This window comes from Sceloporus undulatus, chromosome 4 (assembly GCF_019175285.1).
Source record: "Sceloporus undulatus isolate JIND9_A2432 ecotype Alabama chromosome 4, SceUnd_v1.1, whole genome shotgun sequence".
Taxonomy (NCBI): domain Eukaryota; kingdom Metazoa; phylum Chordata; class Lepidosauria; order Squamata; family Phrynosomatidae; genus Sceloporus; species Sceloporus undulatus.
This window is the reverse complement of record NC_056525.1, coordinates 12,382,249-12,401,904: the sequence shown is the minus strand read 5'-3', so window position 1 is coordinate 12,401,904 and position 19,656 is coordinate 12,382,249. Positions and strand designations below refer to the sequence as shown.

The following is a 19,656-nucleotide window of genomic DNA, read 5'->3' as shown; positions in this document are numbered from 1 at the left end:
TATTGACAGGGTTTGCCTGTCAATGAAAATAAATAATGAAAATTAGCATCAAGTGCTTATTTTTAAAATGTGGCGACTAAGAGTACCACAATTAGCCACTGAGTAGAAACTAGCAAGGATGTGATTCTTCACTAATTTTCTTCTTGAAGGAAGCCACGAGCAGTTTTAGCTATTTTTCTTCCAGCTGTGAGAATGTCTTTGAAAACTTCAATTTGTGAACCCTGTTTACAATTTGTGAAAAACTGTTGTGTGAAAATTCACTTTTTTTGCCCCAAAGAGTATTCTTTATTTCCTGCACAAGAAATGCTCTTTTCCATGTAAAACACATGTGAATGTTGTATAGATTAAGTCCCAAACTGGGGGCATTCTTATCAGTCAAGGATTCTTCTTATCAGGATTTCTTGCATTTTCCCAAAATTTTATAACCATTTTTGAATATTTTCCCCAGCCATAGAATCTAGCTTTTGAAGAATGAGATGTATCACTGCTCAAGAGGGAAGGCATTATATCAAAGATTTTATCATCCCCCAAACATAAGGTGATGCTTATAATTTGATTTTGCTTGATTGTTTTCTCTCTTGCATCAAGTAAGAGACAATGTGGTGTAATGGTCTTGACTATTGGACTGCAAACCAGAGTTAGAATCCCTACTCAGCCATGGAAACCCACTAGGGGATTTTGGGCAAGTCACACTCTCTCAGCCTCAGAGGGAGAAAAAGTCCATCTGAATAAATGTTACTAAGAACCCTTGATATATTTGCCTTAGGTTTGCCATGATTAAGAAATGACTTGAAGGCCCATAACAACAACAAAATGCATCAATAGTTTTTTGTAGGTTTTTTGGACTAGAAGAGTTTCTTCCTGATGTTTCATCAGCGTCTGAGGCTGGCATCTTCAGAGAATGCTAACCTGAAGATGCTAGCCACAGATGCTGGCAAAACGTCAGGAAGAAGCTCTTTTAGAACATGGCCATATAGCCCGAAAAACCCACATAAAACTACGGATGCCAGCCATGAGAGCCTTTGACTTCACAAAATGCATCAACTAAATTCAGTCCAAAGAACAAGCACTTCCTTGATTTTCTAATCCATGCAGAACTAACCATGGCAGAGGAAAATGGATACAATATAGAGAAAGCAAAGAAAAGCTTTTAGCAGTCTTTGATACTAGAATCAGGAAGAAAATACAGTGGGCCCTTGGTGTCCACTGGGATTTGGTTCTAGGATCTGCCATGGATACTCAAGTACCATTAAATACACTGGCATAGTAAAACTCTGTTCCTTGTATAAAATCGTCTAGTCAAGGTTTGCATGCTGAAATTTATGTATTTTTAAAATATTTTCAAACTGTGGTTGCTTGAATCCATGGATTAAAAATCCATGGATATGGAGGGCTAACTGTATTCAGGCTTTTTTTTTTTAAAGTTAAATAATACATCAAGGATGGGGAATATATGGCCCTCCTGATGTTGTTAGATTGCAGACCATATCAGCCCAAGTCATTATTTTTCATCAAGAGTTGCAGTCCGACAAGTCCTTGATGGAGGTACATACTGTACTAGCCCTTCATGTTCCTGTATGCAGTACTGGGAGGGTATGAATTGGATAGATGCTCAAGATCCTTGAAGGCAGTGGTGGCTCTTTCATCAGTGTGTTTGGTTGTGTGTGCCTGAATACCCTCTGGTTTTTACCCATCAAAGGTGCTGATGGGTATCCTCCAGATAAATTTGGCCTTTTGGGAAGCTTCTTTAAAATGTCAATTAAAACCAAATTTCTGGGATTCATCACTCTGCTGATGGTGGAGCCCTCAAGTGCCATTGTTTCCTGGTTTCTATTTTTAAGCAGATTGAGATGAACTGTGCAATCCACAGTTTAGAACTCAGTTCCAGTTTTGCATCTCCTTTTGCAATTCTGCAATGTGACTGAAAGACAGCACCCAAATATGTAACAGTCATATATTTTAGGATAAAACATGTGCAGAACCTGTGTATTAGAATGAAGCATGCCTTTAATTGTGCATTCTGTGAAAAAAAAAGTTTGTATTTCAATATGAGTCTTATGTGCATCCCTTTAAAAAAAAGTCATACTCTGATGTGAAAACATAACAGATTTGTGCTTTGACACATGCAAAACTGAGAGAGACAGCAAAAGTACATCTGTCCCAGTGTTCAGTGTCCCAAAACAGGAGTGCATGCAGCAGCTTTTTTTTTTTTAAAGGGGGCAGCAATGTCAGATGAATTTCTGGGATAATCTGCTCCACCGAGTGGGAAAGACTGAGTGTATCAATGGCAGCTGTTTGACATTTTGCTCACCCTGACCCTGAGGGAAACTAGAGCACCCTTTGCAAGAAGGCAAGTGACTGCTATTACAGCCTGTTAAGGGAGTGAAACCAGACTGCGGGCAGCTGAGGAGCAAGGGAAAGTGACCAGATCTGCTGAGGAACTGATGAGTAAGGATGGAAGATTGATGAACAGGAGGGAGTCCTTCTGTCTGGCCCATTCCACACTCACCTTCCTCACTTGTCAAGCTAAGCGACAACAGGCACAGTTACCAGTTTGTTAATCTCTTCCCGCAAAGTTCATTCATTCACTGCTGCAAAAAAATTGGGTAAAAGGCAAGCGCGGAAGAGAGGGAGCCCTTCGGCTTCATCACTGTCCTAGAGGCGCAATGGGCTCTTTAGCGGTAATGAAAACTTAGCCATCTCCTGCAGGGTGAGCCACTGCAGAGCTCAAATTGCAAACAGGCTAAAACAGTTTCAAACTGAAGGATCAGGCAGCTGAAGGGATTAGAGTCATGGAGATGGTCTCTGGTGAGTGTCAACATGCAGAAGCTTATGCTTAGTGTGGAATTATAGGTGCTGTGAACATCAGTTCTATTCTAAAAGTAGGTTTCTAGGTCTCATCTGTTTTGGAGAGAGCCTTGAAAAGAGCAATGTTGGAATTAGCATATTTTGCCTCCTTTTCTGGTGTTTTCCCTCACTGTCTCCATGATAGGAAATGGCAAATTGTTATATTTTGTCTTATTTGGCTCAAAACACAGGGAGAGAGGACATGATTCCAGAGTTTGAATGAAGACAGAGCCACACATTCAACTGGTGTGGACACCTACATCTTCCTGATGGCCAATCCATCTATCATCAGCATAATTAACTTTCAAGAAGGTGCCTGCAAATGTTAGGAAGAGGAGCTGGCATGTTGAAACCAAAGTAAGAGACTTACAAAGATATAGCCATGTTAGTCTGTAGAATCAGTATGTAGCAAGATCTTGTAGCACCTTTGAGACTAACTGAAAGAAAGAAGAAAGAAATTGGCAGCATGAGCCTTTGTAGACTTTCAGTAGACTTTCAGTAGACTGAAGTCTACGAAAACTCATGCTGCCAACTTATTACTCAAAGGTGCTACAAGATCTCTCTACATAAGAGACTTACAGTGCACTTTGCATGTCTGTTTCGAGCTTTATATGAATGACTGCAATGACGAGTTTGCCTCTCTCCTGTAAAAACAAATTAGACTTAAAATTGCTTACATTTGGATGGATCATGCAGAGGAAAAAGGAAAGGTAATGCTATACCGCTGTCCGCTTGACCATTTGACCAACTTGGGTCAGAATCCTGTAAGAAACAGCACAGCTTAGTATTTCTTCATGCAGAACTTTGCTATAGCTGGCTGTTCAACACCTCTTGGACTTACCATTCAGCTGTTATGCCAGCCCCTCATGTCCATTCCATGGCTGGGGAACAGTGGCAAAGAGATTAAAGAACCATATGGCTATGTCCCCATAGCCAGACATGAAAGGATTACACCAGCCACTGAGATCCACTGGAGTGCCCCACACAGAAACTACTACAGTCAGCCCTTCACATTTGCAGCTTTAACTTTTGCAGATTTGATTGTTTGCAGTTTTGATTCATATGTTCTCTCTAGGAATCTCTAAGACCTCCAACTCAATTCTGCTGGAAGTTGAACATAGTATTGTGTTAGAGAACCTAGACAAAGTTCCAAGAGAAAACACTTCTTTTCTGCATTTGTAGGTCCTCTAGCATGATTATATAATCAACTTTTGGCATATGTTGACCATAGTGTTGCACTGGACGACCTGGAGATACATAGTGTTGCACTGGATGACCCTCTTCTCCTAGATAAAAAGAATACTGATTTTTTTTTTAATTTGCTATTTTCCCACATTCATGCGGGTTTTTCATACCTAACCCCAGTGAAAGTAGAGGGACCACAGTATTGTAAACAGAAAAACTCTGGAATTTATGTAATGAATTTAGGAATGAAGCAACAGCTGGGAAGAACAAGATTTCATCCCCTCACCTCTTCTCCTGCCTTCTGTGTAAACTGAGTGCAAACTGCATTCATACTTTGAACTTAATTTGTAGAAAATGAAGTAAGCCATGGAGAAAGGGGCAAAGTGGGAGGGAGAAAATGAGATATTTTAAAAGCAGCAGAGAAAGTGGAACAGCAGAAGATTAACTGGGCACATCTCTTCCAAATCAGGATAGTTAGAGGGTCTGCTCCAGTTGTATCCATATCTGTTCTTTTAATAGAGAATGAGTGGACAATGGCCTCTGGCACATAAGTCTAAAATGTTGGGAAACAGACATATCTTCCAAGGGTTTGCATATCTTGCCCACTCTGTTGAAGCCTAGAGGTTTCTAATTTCATTGCCTTGTAAATCATATGGTTGCCTTAGCTCTTGAAGGTTACTTGTCTACTTATCAAACCAAGGGAGAGTTCTTATTTTCCCATGAAAGTTTCCTGTGCCTAGGCCCTGAAAAGAACAAAAATACACATCTTGATTCCATCCTGGGGAGAGAAAAAAACAACAACTCCACTCCCTGTTTGCTCTGATGAGACAGTTTTGGAAGAGCACTTACAACCACAACGGCTTTTGTATTTTCTACCTCAGTGGTTCCCAACCTTTAAGTAACAGGCGTCAGGTGATGTACCAGCGGCACTGTACAAGTTCAGGTACAAATAGGAGTGGATGTTCCCCTCACCCTGCCCCCATGTCCTTGATCAAGGAAGACAAATGGAAAACAAAGGAGAGCTTTTCATTGCAGGTGTATGATGACCCGCTTTCCTAGCCTCCACAAAAAGTGAACATTGGATGCCACGTGCTGGGTCAAAAGTGAACCAGAGACTAATGGATATACAAAGTGGTGCTTTTCAGCTTCTGCCTCAGAGCTGGAATACTTCAAATTAGTGATGTATGAAAGGGTTTCCTTTTGTACCTTTTTAAAGAGAAATCTCAGTGTATGGGGAAAAGCACACCAACATATCTTCAAACCAAATGCAGGGCATTTCTTGGATTGTTTTGAAGAGATATGAGTTTTCTGTTAAGGCAAGTCTCTCAAGAGGTGTTAAAGTGTTAGGGTAGCTAGAAATGCTTTCCACCCAGTATTTCAGAGGAAGAGAATATGCCTTAGATCAGTTAGTTCCAGCAAGAGTAGACCCACTGAATCAATTGATGACCAGAGAGTCAGCATGTGGATAAATCGCTTTGTTTTAATGGGTCTACTCAAGCTGAGGCAAACAACAGCCTACTTCAGTTTCAGATCTAGAATAGTTCTTTGTTGTTATTATTTATGACTTATGGCAATCCCAAGGCAAACTTATCCTGGGGATTTCTTGGCAAGATTTGTTGAGAGGAGGTTTTGTCATTGCCTGCCCCTGAAGCTGAGAGTATATGACTTGCGCAAGGTCACCCAATGAATTTCATGGTTGAGCTGGGAATCGAACCCTGGTCTCCAGTGTCATGCTCCAGCACTCATACTACAACACCACACTTTACACACGGTAAACTTGTGTCTTGGTTGCTTCAGTGCATTCTACATGGGACTGCTTTTGAACACTAGCTAACTGGTACCAAGCAATGACATATAGCTGTGATACTTGAGAGTTGAATATGCTGGCCTATGAAGATGCTTCCAGTTCTATGATTATGAGTCTATGATTGAGTCTTATGGTGGGTTTTGGGGCCAGATGGGGAGTTAAAGCATATCAACCAAATTGTGACTATGTGTTTGATGCAGGCTCATAGTCATTATTTTAGGGGATAGTCTTGAGAAGATTGTGTAGAAAAATAGAGACACATCCTTTGGGAGAGCCACATATGCTGTCTTGAGTTCACTGGAAGAAAGGTGGGATATCAGTACAAGAAATAAAGAATAAATGTGTGTGGGTATATAATCCTTTTATATCTGGAGAGAAAGAGTTATGCCATATAGGTTTTCAAGTGATGCTGACAATCAACAACTTCATTTTCAGAAAAAAAAAGCAATGAAAACTTACTTTCAAAAAATACTTCTTTAACTGGCCTTCAGAACAGGGACAGATTTCAGTTGGTGTGAAGAGTTTCAAAAAGTCACTTTTTCTGATCTTAGCTTCCAGACACCTGTCCTCCTCCAGCTGGCATGGCTCCTTGTCTTTTCCCATACATGGTGAAGTCCTAGTCCCAAAAATATTCTTGGTGTCCTAGTCTCCAAAAACATCATTTGGAGGCCCTAGTGAGTGCCAGAGCCACATGAAGCAAACCAAGATAGAGTTCTGTTGTCCCATTGCTCCCATCTACTCAAGCCCATCAGCCACTGGGAGGAGCTGTTTCCTATTCTTTCTCTTTCCCTTGCCTTTTGTTCAGGTTGTCATATCACACAGAGCCCTTTGGGCTCTTCAGACACAACCAGCACCACTATGGACACAGATTGTCATCAAGATGGTCTCACCAACTCAATTCAAATGTAAACAGAATGTGTTTAAGCAGGTTGTCCTTAGGGTACATTAAGAACAGAGAGTTCAGCTCCTAACAGAATGCTTTCCTTTCTTGACCAGAGCAAGGAGTTTCTGTAAAGGACTGTTTCCTCTGCAGGACATCCTTTTTTTGTATCTCCAAAATCTCATGGGTTTTTCAATATATATATATATATATATATATATATATATTGCAATAATCAAATTTTGGAATGTTTTAATATGGAGAAAATACTGTAGTGGCATATGTGTTTTCCTCTGCACCAGGGAGAAAATTACCATAACTATTCCTAATCACATGTGAGCATGAAATAGTCAAGGATTTCTATCTCTAATGGCTGTAGGTATGAACTGATAGCTTCCACAAAGAGCTGCAGTTCTTTGGTCTGGCCAATCCAATTGGTTAAGGATTTCATTTGGTTCATTCATGATAAAAGCTTGCCAAGATTTTCAAATGTCCTCATACATTTGATGGCAGGAACTTGAATTTCAAGACGTCAGATATAGAAGAAAGCAAATGTAATTAACTACTTAATTAATTAATTTGCTTTCTTCCCCAAATGAATGTTTCAAATGCAAATTAATTAATTAGTTGCTTTCTTCAAGATTATTTAATTAATACCCTGTCTTTCTTCCAACATGAAGTGACCTATCCTGTCATACCTGGCAAGTGTATGACTGTAGGAAACACGGGTGCATGCACACACACACACACAAAACTTCTACACTTATTCCCCCCCCCATGAGAGACATTGAAGTAACAGTAACACCAGCATTTCTCTTGGCTCTACTTATTTTTATTTTTTTTAGCCAAAAAAAATTGAAAACTGAAGTCAATTCATAGCTTGGCAGTCTCATTTTATGTCTTTATCTCCCAGCAAGGATGAATTTGGAGTGCTAAATTAATTTCAGTGGCAAAATAGATAAATTCATGTCTAGCCTGCTATGTGAGTTATATTAATTTCATTCCACTATTCTCCCTTCTTTTCTTTTTTAAAAAGCCCAACCAGTTTCAGAGCCATTTCACTAACTACCCAACGTCCATCAAGTCCTACAGCAGTTCAGGGGGAAAGAAACCACAGGTTTAGAAACACTGATATGAACTAGTCTACTGGGTAAGGAATTTTGCTCCTGCTCTTTAAATGTTACTTTCCCAATATCCTTGGTCTATTTGCTTATGACAAAGCATGGGACTCCTTGAAAACTTTCTCATAGATCCTGTGATATCAACTAAGTGTCCCTGGAGAGTTTAGCATATAACAGTTTGGCGAAGGAAAGGATGAGCCAGATGTAACTCAGATTTTTCATCAACCTTGAACGCAGTAACTGGCCTTAAAATCATCAAGTCTCCAGAGCTAGATGAACTACATCCAGCTGTATTGAAAGAGCTGACAGAAGCAATCTCAGAACCATTGGCAATAATCTTTGAGAAATCCTGGAGAACAGGAAAAGTCCCAGAAGACTGGAGGAGAGCAAATATTGTTCCCATCTTCAAAAAGGGGGAAAAGAGGACCCAAACAATTATTGCCCAGTTAGTCTGGGACATGATAGCTCAAGTGGTTAAGAATCTGTTGATCGCAAGATTGGCAGGCTGGTAGTTTGAGGCCCAGGTGCCATGCGATGTGGTGAGCTCCCATCACTAGCCCCAGTTTCTGCCAACCTAGCAGTTCAAAAGCATGTAAATGCAAGTAGATAAATAGGTACCACTTTGGTTGGAAGATAAACAGTATTCTGTGCATCCATGAAGATTTCCATACCTTGTGAAATGACTGGTAAAACATCCCTCAAACATGGAGGAGGCACACATGTCTGAATGCCTGGCACACTTCCTCAATCATCATGGAATCGTCACTCCTTCTAGTGTCCCTGAATCGTCTCAAGGGGAGTGGATTTCCTCTGAATGCAGTTTCCGTTCAGAGGAAATCCACTCCCCTTGAGATAATTCAGAGAGACTAGAGGGAGTGATGATTCCATGATGATTGAGGAAGTGTGCCAGGAGTTCAGACACATGTGCTTCTGCCACGTTTGAGGGATGTTTTACCAATGATTGAGCAAGGTATGGAAGTCTTCCATGCTGGCTATGTGATAACTGAGTAGTCTCTGACAATGCTGACTCTTCAGCTTAGTAACGGAGATGAGCACTGTTCCCTGTGGTCGGATGTGGCATTCCCTGGGAAGCCCAGAGGATGCGACCCCTCCCAGGATAGCAATGTTTACCAAGATTGAAATGTGATAACCCTACTGGCAGACCATAGGCTTATGACTTGCCTTCTGGTAGACAATGCTTTATCCGTGATTGGATAAGCCCATGTTGATTCGGCTGAGACAGTGTACACATCTTGCTCCCCCTTGCTAATTAGAACTCTCTTAAGTACACATTGGTCCCTGATTCCTTTAATTGCCTTCTGATGTACAGTGAGATAATGTGAAACCTAATGTTACCTTGATGTCAATAAAAGGGGCTGGCCAAGACCTGGCCAGCTAAGCTTTGCACTCCCATTCCTGTCTCTGCGTCTCTCTCTGCCGCGACAGTCGGACATGACTTGACAACTTTGTCAATGGGGAGTTCCTTTACCTTTAGTCTGACATCAATATCAGGAAAGATTCTAGAGCAGAACATTAAACAAATAGTCTATAAGCATTTAGAAAGGAATGCTATAATTACTAAAACTCAACATGAGTTCCTCAAAAACAAGTCATGCTAGATTAATCTTATCTCTTTTTTGATAGAGTTACAAGCTTGCTAGATAAAATGAATGCTGCTTATGTAGGGTATCTTGATTTCACTAAGGCCTTTGACAAAGTCCCCTATTATGTTCTTGTAAACAAGCCAGTAAACTGTGGGCTTGACAAAGCTACTGTTAGATGGATTTGTAATTTGTTGACTGACCACTGGATGATCTCCAGTGGATCCTCTTCACCATAGAGAGAAATTACTAGTGGGGTGCCACAGGTTTCTGTCTGGGGCCAGTGCTAGTCAAGTGTCAAGTGTCAAGTATAAAATATCATATTTTGACACTAAAATCAAGATATAAAGTCAAGATATAAATAACTTGGATGATGGAACAGACAGCATGCATATCAGATTTGCAGAGGCCACCAAATTAAGAGAAGTAATCAACATTCTAGCAGACCAGATCAACATTCAAAATGACCTTAACAGATTAAAGTGCTAATAGAATGAATTTCAAGTGGGAGAAATATAAGATACTACACTTAAGAAATATATGTACAGATATAGGGATAGGTGACACCTGGCTTGACAACAGTACCTGTGAGAGGGATCTAGGAGTTTTAGGTGATCACAAACTGAACATGAATTAATAGTGTGATGCTGCAGTTAAAAAACCAATGTGGTTCTAGGATGTATCACTAGGAATACAGTGTCTAAATGGAGGGAATCATAGAATTATAGAATCATAGAATCATAGAGTTGGAAGAGACCACAAGGGCCATCCAGTCCAACCCCCTGCCATGCAGGAAATCCAAATCAAAGCATCCCCAACAGATGCAATAGTGCCACTCTATTCTGTTTTGATCAGACCTCACCTGGAATACTATGTCCAGTTCTGGGCACCACAATTCCATAGCAATATTGACAAGCTTGAACATGGCCAGGGGAGGGCAACCAAAATGGTGACAAGTCTGGAAACCACGACCTATGAGGAGCAGCTTAGGGAGCTGGGTATATTTCACCTGGGGAAGAGAAGGCTAAAGGGTGATATGATTGCCATGTTTGAAGGGATGTCATATTGAGGATGGACATTGTTTTCTGCTGCTCCAGAGACATGGAGCAATGGATTCAAGTGACAGGAAAAGAGATTCCACCTCAATATTAGGAAGAGCTTCCTCGTGGTAAGAGCTGTTTGAGAGCAGAAGGCAATGCCTCAAAGAGTGGTGGAGTCTCCTCCTTTGGAGATTTTTAAACAGACACTGGATGGCCATCTGTTGGGAATTCTTTGATTATGAGTTCCTGTGTGGCAGAATGAGGCAGGCCCTTGTGATCTCTTCCAGCTTTATGTTCTATTATTTTAGTTTTGCTTATTTAGTAAAGTCACAAAGAACCAAATGTACAGTCGTCCCTACTTATCCACGGATCTTTTATCCATGGATTCAAGCATCCACGGCTTGAAAATATTCCAAAAAAAAGGTATACATTTCAAATAGCAAACCTTGATTTTCCATTTAATATAGGGGACACTATTTCACTATGCCATTGTATTTAATGGGACTTGAGCATCCATGGATTTTGTTATCCATGGGGGTTCCTGGAACCAAACCCCAGAGGATAACAAGGGCCCACTATATAGTCGAATACTAAATGCATTTAAATGTCATCTATAAGTTCTATCAGATGCTGCTTGTCCAGTATTTAATATGATGAATTAATATGTATTATTTATTTGTGTAGAATGTACACCATAGGCAGATTTATTTTATCTATTTTAATTGTATGTATAGTGCTGTGTAAATTTACAGCACTATATTAATAATAATAAAATAATAAATATTGGAATGTTGGAATTTTGGCTCAGTGCTTTATATCTTTAATATACTTGCTTATTTGTACTGACTATTTTGTTTTATTCTGCATTTGTGTGTGTGTGTGTGTGCACGTTTTTTATTGTAAGTAGTTTTTATTTTATTTTATATTATTGGCATAGTTATAAAAGTTTTATTCTGTAACTGTTTTTAAAGTGCCAAGTACATGGATGGCACTACATAAATAAATAAATACTGTTCCTCACCAACTATGAAATAGAGTCAGCCTAAATACTATTGCATGTCAACCATCAAATTCTGTTAAATATGAAACGCCACTGCATGTCAGTTATCAAATATCAATATTACAGCTTAAGTGACTGGTACATTTGAGGGGCAGGATTAGTTCATGTATACAATTGGTTTCTAGTGATATTGGCTTTTGTATTACCCTTTTATGCTGACTTTTTGTAATTTCTTTTTGTTCTTTTAATTTTGTTTTCTAATTGGTTTTATACATCCATTAACTTCAAACCTGTGCCCAGTTACTTGAGAATAAATTCCTTGATATTCAGTGGCTCAGTTCTTATTATTTATGCATAGGACTGCACTGCTGTTGAGTATATATCTATATTTTAACACAAGTGATGAACAAATAAAAAATAAATATCGGCTATATTCACTGGAAATACTAAGTTCACCCTAATAACATAATCAAATGCCTATATTTTCAGACATGCCTTCACTATGGGGGAGACCAATTAAAATTGTGAATTTCTTTCACCATGAACAAATCCATTTACTTCAACAGCACTACATTAATGTGGTAAAACAGCATAAAATTTTTAGTGCGAACTAATTGAGCCACTGATATAATTACTACCATAAATTGAGACCTCAACCACACATTGAATTATAAGAGACTCTCTATAAATAATATTCCTATTAGAATTTGGAGGGTGAGGGGAGAAAAGATTTTTTTCAAAGAGGTATCACATGTCCATACACATGAACAGAAATCTAGGACCCTACTGAAAGAATTCACTTTATCTTTGTTAGTTTTTTTGGCAATCCCTATTTTCAGCTATTTTGCAGTAACTTTTTAAAAGGGGTTCATTTGCCTGTTGAAGGACCATTGCCCTCATTCTGAATTGTATTCCTCCTCAGTGATGTCAACAAGTTGTCAAAACTGCTTGGTTTTATAGTTAGGTAACTATGTGATTCTTGCTGAATAACACCAGAAGAAAATTGAAACGCAAAAGGAGAAAGAAAGATACAGAAGCAGCAGTGCTAGACAAGCCAAACCCAGCAGCAGGATAAAATAGCTTAAATTTTCTACAATTAAAGTGGCTTTCATTAATAATTTGTACCCTGCCAAAATATGAAATGGGATAACATTACATTTTCCCCAACTCCCATGAGCAGTAAACGGGCCTCTCTGAAATCCTGCAGCCAGTCCTAAAATAAAACAACGATGAACCGCTAATGGATTATCATTGCTGTGTTTGTATCTCTCTCTTTAGAACAAGCAATTTTACTAGAAGGTTCATAAAATTTAATTCAAGCCTAATTAAGGCGTAGGTTTTCTTATGTCTCTGTAATTTTAGCATTTATATCAACAAGGGCATGTTGCAGTAAAACAACTTGACTTTTAAACTGGCTCCCTTCAGCACACAAGCAACTGTAGTTTATAGAAAATGTTCTCTATCGAGTGAAACAAAAATAGAGTGAAGTTGCGAATATCTAAATACATGGGGCTTCTGATTGTTGCAATGATATATTTATCATCAGGGGATAAAAAGGTGAGACAATATTACTGACCAAGTTCCTACATCAAGGAGACAGAGCCCAGGATTTCCTCTGCCCCAGCCCGGATTCGCCCCTTTTCACTTGCTCACTCCTGGAACCTTCTTCCCCCACAAGCAAGAGCCATCACTTCTTTAACCAGCTTCAAAACAGAGTTGAAAACCATCCTGTTCAGAGAAGCCTTCCCAGGCATTGCATAATTGTCGCTTACTATCTGATGTTCTGTTGTTGACTGTTTATCGATCCATTTCTTGTATTGCTATGTACTGTATATGTATTATCCTACTTGTGAGTATGTATTTTTCCTGGATAATAATTAACCTTCCATTTTGAAGCCAAGCCCTCCCTTCAGTCCATCTGCCTTGGTCCAGGCCTCGGAGGTTGAGAGGAACTGCTGGACCTCTTACCCTTTCTTGCCACCACTCCCTTCTCCTTCTGTGTCATGTCTTTTTAGATTGTAAGCCTGAGGGCAGGGAACCGTCTAACTAAAAAGATTGCATGTACAGCGCTGTGTAAATTTACAGCGCTTCATAAATAAAGGTTAATAATAATAATAATAATAATAATAATAATAATAATAACCAACAGATTAGGAGCTGGACCAAAACTAAAAAGAAAAAAAAATCAACAAGGGGAAATGTAAGATACTACACTTGTATTTTTTTTGTAATAAATTTTATTTACATTGTAAGTAAATGTAAGATGCTACACTTAGACAGAAAAAAGAAGAAGAAAAGCCCAGATATAGGATGGGAGACACCTGGATTTACAACAGTACATGAGAAAGGGATCTGGGAATCTTAGTAGACTACAAGCTAAACATGAGTCCAACAGTTTGGTTCAAGAAAATAAAAAGGCAAAATAATCCTAGGCTGCATCAATAGGAGTGCAGTATCTAGACTGATGGAAGTAATAATATTACTCTATTCTGCTTTAGTCAGATCTCACTTGGAATACTGTGTCCAGTTCTGGCCATCACACTTCAAGAAGGGCATTGACAAACTGGAATATGTCCCGAGGAAGATGACCAAAATTGTGAAATATCTGGAAACCATGCCCTAAGAGGAGCAACCTAGAGATCTGGGTATGTTTAGCTTGGGGAAGAGAAAGTTAAGAAGTGATATGATATCTATGCTTAAATTTTTGAAGGGATGCCATATTGAGGATGGAGCAAGCTTGAAACTAGAACATGGAGTAATGGATTTAAACTACACAGGGAAAGAAATTCCACCTACACATTAGGAAGAATTTCCTGATAGTAAGAGCTGTTCAACAGTGGAAGAAGCTGCCTGGGAAAGTGGTGGAATCTCTTTCTTTGGAGGATTTTAAACAGAGGCTGGAAAGCCATGTGTCAGAAGAGCTGTGTGTCTTCCTTCATGGCAGGAGGTTGGACTGGATGGCTCTTGTTGTGTTTTCTAACTATATGAGTCTATGATTAATGCTCATAAAGGTATGTGGCAATGACATAATGCTGGCTTGTTAATGAACTGCAGTGTTGCAGAACCAAATGCCCATTTCAGTGTGGCATCCCCATTAATGAGCAATGTGCAATCATTTCTGAGTGCAACCATGCATGATGTATGTGTGCACCAATGCAGAGACAATCACATGTAAATATGCATGTATGGGCAATGACAACTCTGCTTTGTGAAACTTAATCTGATGATTGAGTTTCCACATCAGAAGTAACTGAGCAGGGCTATGAACAGAAACATATGTTGGAAACCACTTATCCTTAATTTGAAGCTGACATGGTGGCAACTGAAGAACAACAATATTAGATAAAAAAAATATCCAATAATTTCTGTAGGAGTATTTACTCACATATAAGACAGAGAGGTGATTCTGGTCATTTTGTGTTTTCAGCAGTTCTTTCACCAATATAGCAACAGTTCTAGGAATGGAGGCTGCTGGCTCTCATGCTTGTGGGGTACTGCATATACTCTGTGTTTTATTCTGAACTTTAAAGAAGATGTCTCTTATGCTGTATTTGTTTTGGGGATAGGGCATTTTCAGTTTAGAGTAAAGCACAGAACAAATTACTGCCTGTCTGACAAAGAAGCCACCAGCTGATACTGGGAAATTGTGGCAAGTTTCAGGCAGGCGATTGGATGAATGGGAGGAACATGAAAACCTTGAATGGGGGAACAGGGCAGGAAATTATTCTTCCCAGATCTCCTGTTCTAAAACAGTAGCTTGGGAAACATCAGAACAGATAGAGGATGCAGCCAGGACTTTCAAGCAGTGGACAAAATTGGATCTCTCTCTCTCTCTCTCTCTCTCTCTCACACACACACACACACACACACACACACACGCCGAGTTGAAACATTCAGATGAGTTTTTGGCATTCTTTCTTGCTTTCTTAGCTGTTGTTAAGGTTCTTCTGTTTCTAAGATGCTTGAAGCACAGAATAATACTAACATTCAATATAAGCACATTAGAAAAACTGTTATTATTATTTGCTGGTATCCTGTTGGGGACATACATCTTTGTAAGTGGACTTACGTCTGTGGGAATTGGAACAGTGTAGTTGTGCAGCATCCTTATCCAGTAGAGGGCTGCTGTTACTTTGCTATGTAGCAGAGCTAGCGAAGTGCCAGGTGTAGATTGCAAAGGGATCTTGCTGCATCTTTGAAACTAACTGAAAGAGAAAGCATATAGAGAGATCTTGTAGCACCTTTGAGACTAACTGAAAGAAAGAAGTTGGCAGCATAAGCTTTTGTAGACTTAAGTCTACTTCCCCAAAGGTATCCATGGAAGCAGACTTAAGTTTACCAAAGCTTGTGCTGCTAACTTCTTTCTTTCAGCCCAAAGGTGGTACAAGACCCCTCTACATACTGATTCTACAGACTAAAACAGTTATATCTTTGAAAGCAGGAACATGAGCTTTTGAAGATTTGAGGCTACTTCCTCAGATGAATGGGGTAGTATGGAAAGCCCAGGGACAGACCTATATAGCAGTCTGTGTGAGAAAATCCACAGAAATGCAAAACGTTGTGGGTGTGGTGATGAGGTGACAAGTTCAGTTTTAAGGATAGTCATTGGGGGATGAGGCAAGGATGTTGCCTAAAGTGAAGATTAGTCGATAACCTTATGAGTATTGGGATGTAATGTAGGAACCTAGGGCCATTCAGATGTCATTTCTTTCCTATGATGATTCAAATAAGCCAACTCACACATTCTGGGTTTGTTATTCGCACAATTTTTTTCATCGGAACTGCATCTCTTTTCAGCTCTCTATGTTCTGTTGCCCAGAGATGCTTGCCAGCCCTGTGCCTTTCCCCCCTGCAAGATTGCCAGTGACCCCTGGGAGGAACTGTCCCCAACTAGGTGTCTCAAGGCAGAGGCAGCAGTGCAATGTCTCCCACTGCTCTCTGGCTGCAAAGAAATGGTGCAGGGAGAGGGGAAATGAGAGAGGGAGAAGCCTCCTCTCCCCTCATTGGAGGGGAAACATGCAGTCAGGCATGCAGAGTTTAATCCTGGGTCTATCTGCATCATTATTCACACTGCTGACAATGCAAATCTTTTGAATAACTCATGAAAAAATGGTACTGATTATCCCAGGTTAAGTGGGGAGGTTTTGGCAGCCCCCCCCAAAAAACCTGAATCGAGATAGATGTGAACAACAAAGAATCAACCCAGATTCATCCCAGATTATTTTCATCATCTGAATAGCTACCAAAAAGAAGACATGAACTGGACAAGAGAGCCCCTATGAGGCTGGGCAGTTAGCTAGCATTATAATGTGTGTAGTGTGCCAAAAATGCACATCATTGTGCAATGCAACATTGTGCATCATGCAGGGAAAATATTGTGCACTGATGCACATTGGGGATTTGTGATAGGATCCCATTACACATCTTTGCAATTCAGTACAGGGGTTTCTTAGTGCCTCTGCTATGTAGCTAAGTAAACATGAAGTTATGCAACATAATAGGTCATGTAAGATTCTGGTAGTGATGGTGATGGTAATGATGATGATCATTATCATCAACAGAATCATCATCATCATCATCATCATCATCATCATCATTTATATCCTGTTTTTGTTTTTAATTTTTTATTTTGCCAATAATGGGACTCAAGGCACCATAAACATGGCCCTTGTGGTCTTTTCCGGCTCTATGAATCTATGAATTTTACTACAAAGCAATTGAAACATGAAAGAGCTTGGAAGCAACACATCACTTTGGGATTAATGATATTGCCAAGGGTGTGATTTTTAAACAGTAACATGATTACTGGTAACAGCATTATTATTATTATTATTATTATTATTATTATTATTATTGGTATAATAACTGTAGCAGTTCATAGCTTCAATGTTGTTTGTTTGTTGAAATCCACTCTGGATTTGAATCCAGACTTTAAAGGTGCTATTCAAGATGCTGATCCTCATTCCTAAAACTGGCTCAGCACCTTTGATAGTTCCTTTAAAGTGCAGACCAGATTCCAGTGTGGATTCACTTCCTCATTCACACAGGAATCCTTGGCTACCACTGCATAACAAACGACATTTGCACATTGTTCCTGAAACACTGCATTTAAGGTTCATTTTGGAGATTTTGGAGTCTTTGTAAGATGTGACAGCTGCAAAGTAACTAAAAATTAACATGTTAATCATGAACAACATAATATGTTGCTCTTTTAATTGTGTGAAATGAGTAATGCTGATGTGCCCTAAATTGAAAGTAATGAGCAGCAAGCTTGGCACATTAATTTTAAAAACTAATTTATTAATTAGTTACTTTCCAAAAGTAATGTTCTAAGCTCTGGAACAAAGTACAATGCTGTAGAACTGAAGTATGTACTAGCACTAAAGTCATTTAACCTTTCCAATTAAGGTTAGAGAAAATGATTTGGCTGCAGTTTCTGGTGGTGGTGGTGTACATTTGCATTTGTACAAGATTGTTGGTTATTTTTTGTCTTTTTTTTTTAATTTAAAAGTAGGTAAGCCACCACCAGAAGCAGCAGCTAGTCTGTGTTCAATGTCATTCTTCATTTGTTGTTTGCTGTTAACTGCCCTCCAGTTGAACTTGACTCATGGAAACCCACCGGATGAGACATTTCCAAGATCCCCTGCCTTCAACTGCCCTGTTCAAGTCCTGCAGGCTCAGGCCTATGGCATCTCTGATTGAGTAACCATATGGCATGTCACCTTCCTCTCCTTTTCTGCCTTTCCTAGCATCATTGTCTTTTCTAATGATTCTTTTTTCCTCATGATGTGGCCAAAGTACAACAGCTTCAACTTAGTCATCCTGGCTTCCAGGGAGAAATGGGTCTTGATCTGTTCTAGGACCCATTTGTTTGTCTTCATGGCCGTCCATGGTAATCTCAGCACTCTTCTCCAGCACCACATCTCAAATGAGTTGATTTTCTTTCTATTGAATTTCTTTTCTGTCCAGCTCTCACATCCCTACATGGTGCTAGGGAATAAAATGTCTTGGATGATCCTCACTTTAATGTTCTTAACAATTTACACTTTAGGATCTTTTCCAATTCTTTCATGGCTGCCCTTTAGGGGCTACATCCACAGTGCAGAAATAGAGAGCTCAGAGCTCTCTGACAGAGAAGGCTAAATGTCTCATAAAACTACAATTCCCAGAATTCCATTGCATTGAGCCATGACAGTTAAAGAGGTGTCAAATTGGATTATTTCTGTAGTGCAGATTCAGCTCCTGTCCTGGTGTTCTGATTTCTTGTCTGCAGTCTCTGTTCTGATCAATATTTGATCCAAGATATGGAAGATCATTGACTATTTCAATTTTCTCATTACCTGGAATGAATTTTTATAGATCTAATGTGATCATAGAATCATAGAATCATAGAATCATAGAGTTGGAAGAGACCGCAAGGGCCATCCAGTCCAACCCCCTGCCATGCAGGAAATCCAGATCAAAGCATCGTCGACAGATGGCCATCCAGCCTCTGTTTGAAGACCTCCAAGGAGGGAGACTCCACTACACTTCAAGGGAGTTTGTTCCACTGTCAAACAGCCCTTACTGTCAGGAAATTCCTCCTAATGTTGAGGTGGAATCTCTTTTCCTGTAGCTTGCATCCATTGCTCTGGGTCCTAGTCTCTGGAGCAGCAGAAAACAAGTTTGCTCCCTCCTCAATATGACATCCCTTCAAGTATTGAAATAGGGCTATCATATCACCTCTTAACCTTCTCTTCTCCAGGCTAAACATCCCCAGCTCCCTGAGTCGTTCCTCATAGGGCAAGGTTTCCAGACCTTTCACCATTTTAGTCGCCCTCCTTTGGACACGCTCCAGTTTCTCAATTGTCCTGTTTGAATTGTGGCACCCAGAACTGGACACAATATTCCAGGTGGGGCCTGACCAGAGCAGAATATAGTGGTCTTGTTTTCTTAATGTTCAGCATTAAGCCTAACTTGGCACTTTCCTCCATAATCTTTGGCTGTAATTGCTCCAGGTCTTTGTTGGGTTCTGCTAATAGTATTGTGTCATCTGCATATCTTAGGTGGTTTTAATAGCTAACTATTTTAATATTGTAGTAATTTAATTCCTTTTTAATGCACCTCTTTTCTATACTTTTAATTCATATTGTTGAGCTGCTCTGAGTCCCAGTTCTGGGAAAAGAGCAGAATACA

General features: G+C 39.7%; 1 long non-coding RNA gene across 1 annotated transcript in view; it reads left to right on the top strand.

Moving 5' to 3' along the window:
- Nucleotides 1-2,692: 2,692 nt before the first annotated feature.
- The window catches only part of LOC121929853, a 22,517-nt gene continuing 5,553 nt past the window's right edge, over nt 2,693-19,656 (top strand). The window contains exons 1-3 of the long non-coding RNA XR_006103758.1: nt 2,693-2,808; nt 3,039-3,204; nt 13,980-14,126. This is a non-coding gene — a long non-coding RNA (uncharacterized LOC121929853). The remainder of the gene's footprint in view (nt 2,809-3,038; nt 3,205-13,979; nt 14,127-19,656) is intronic.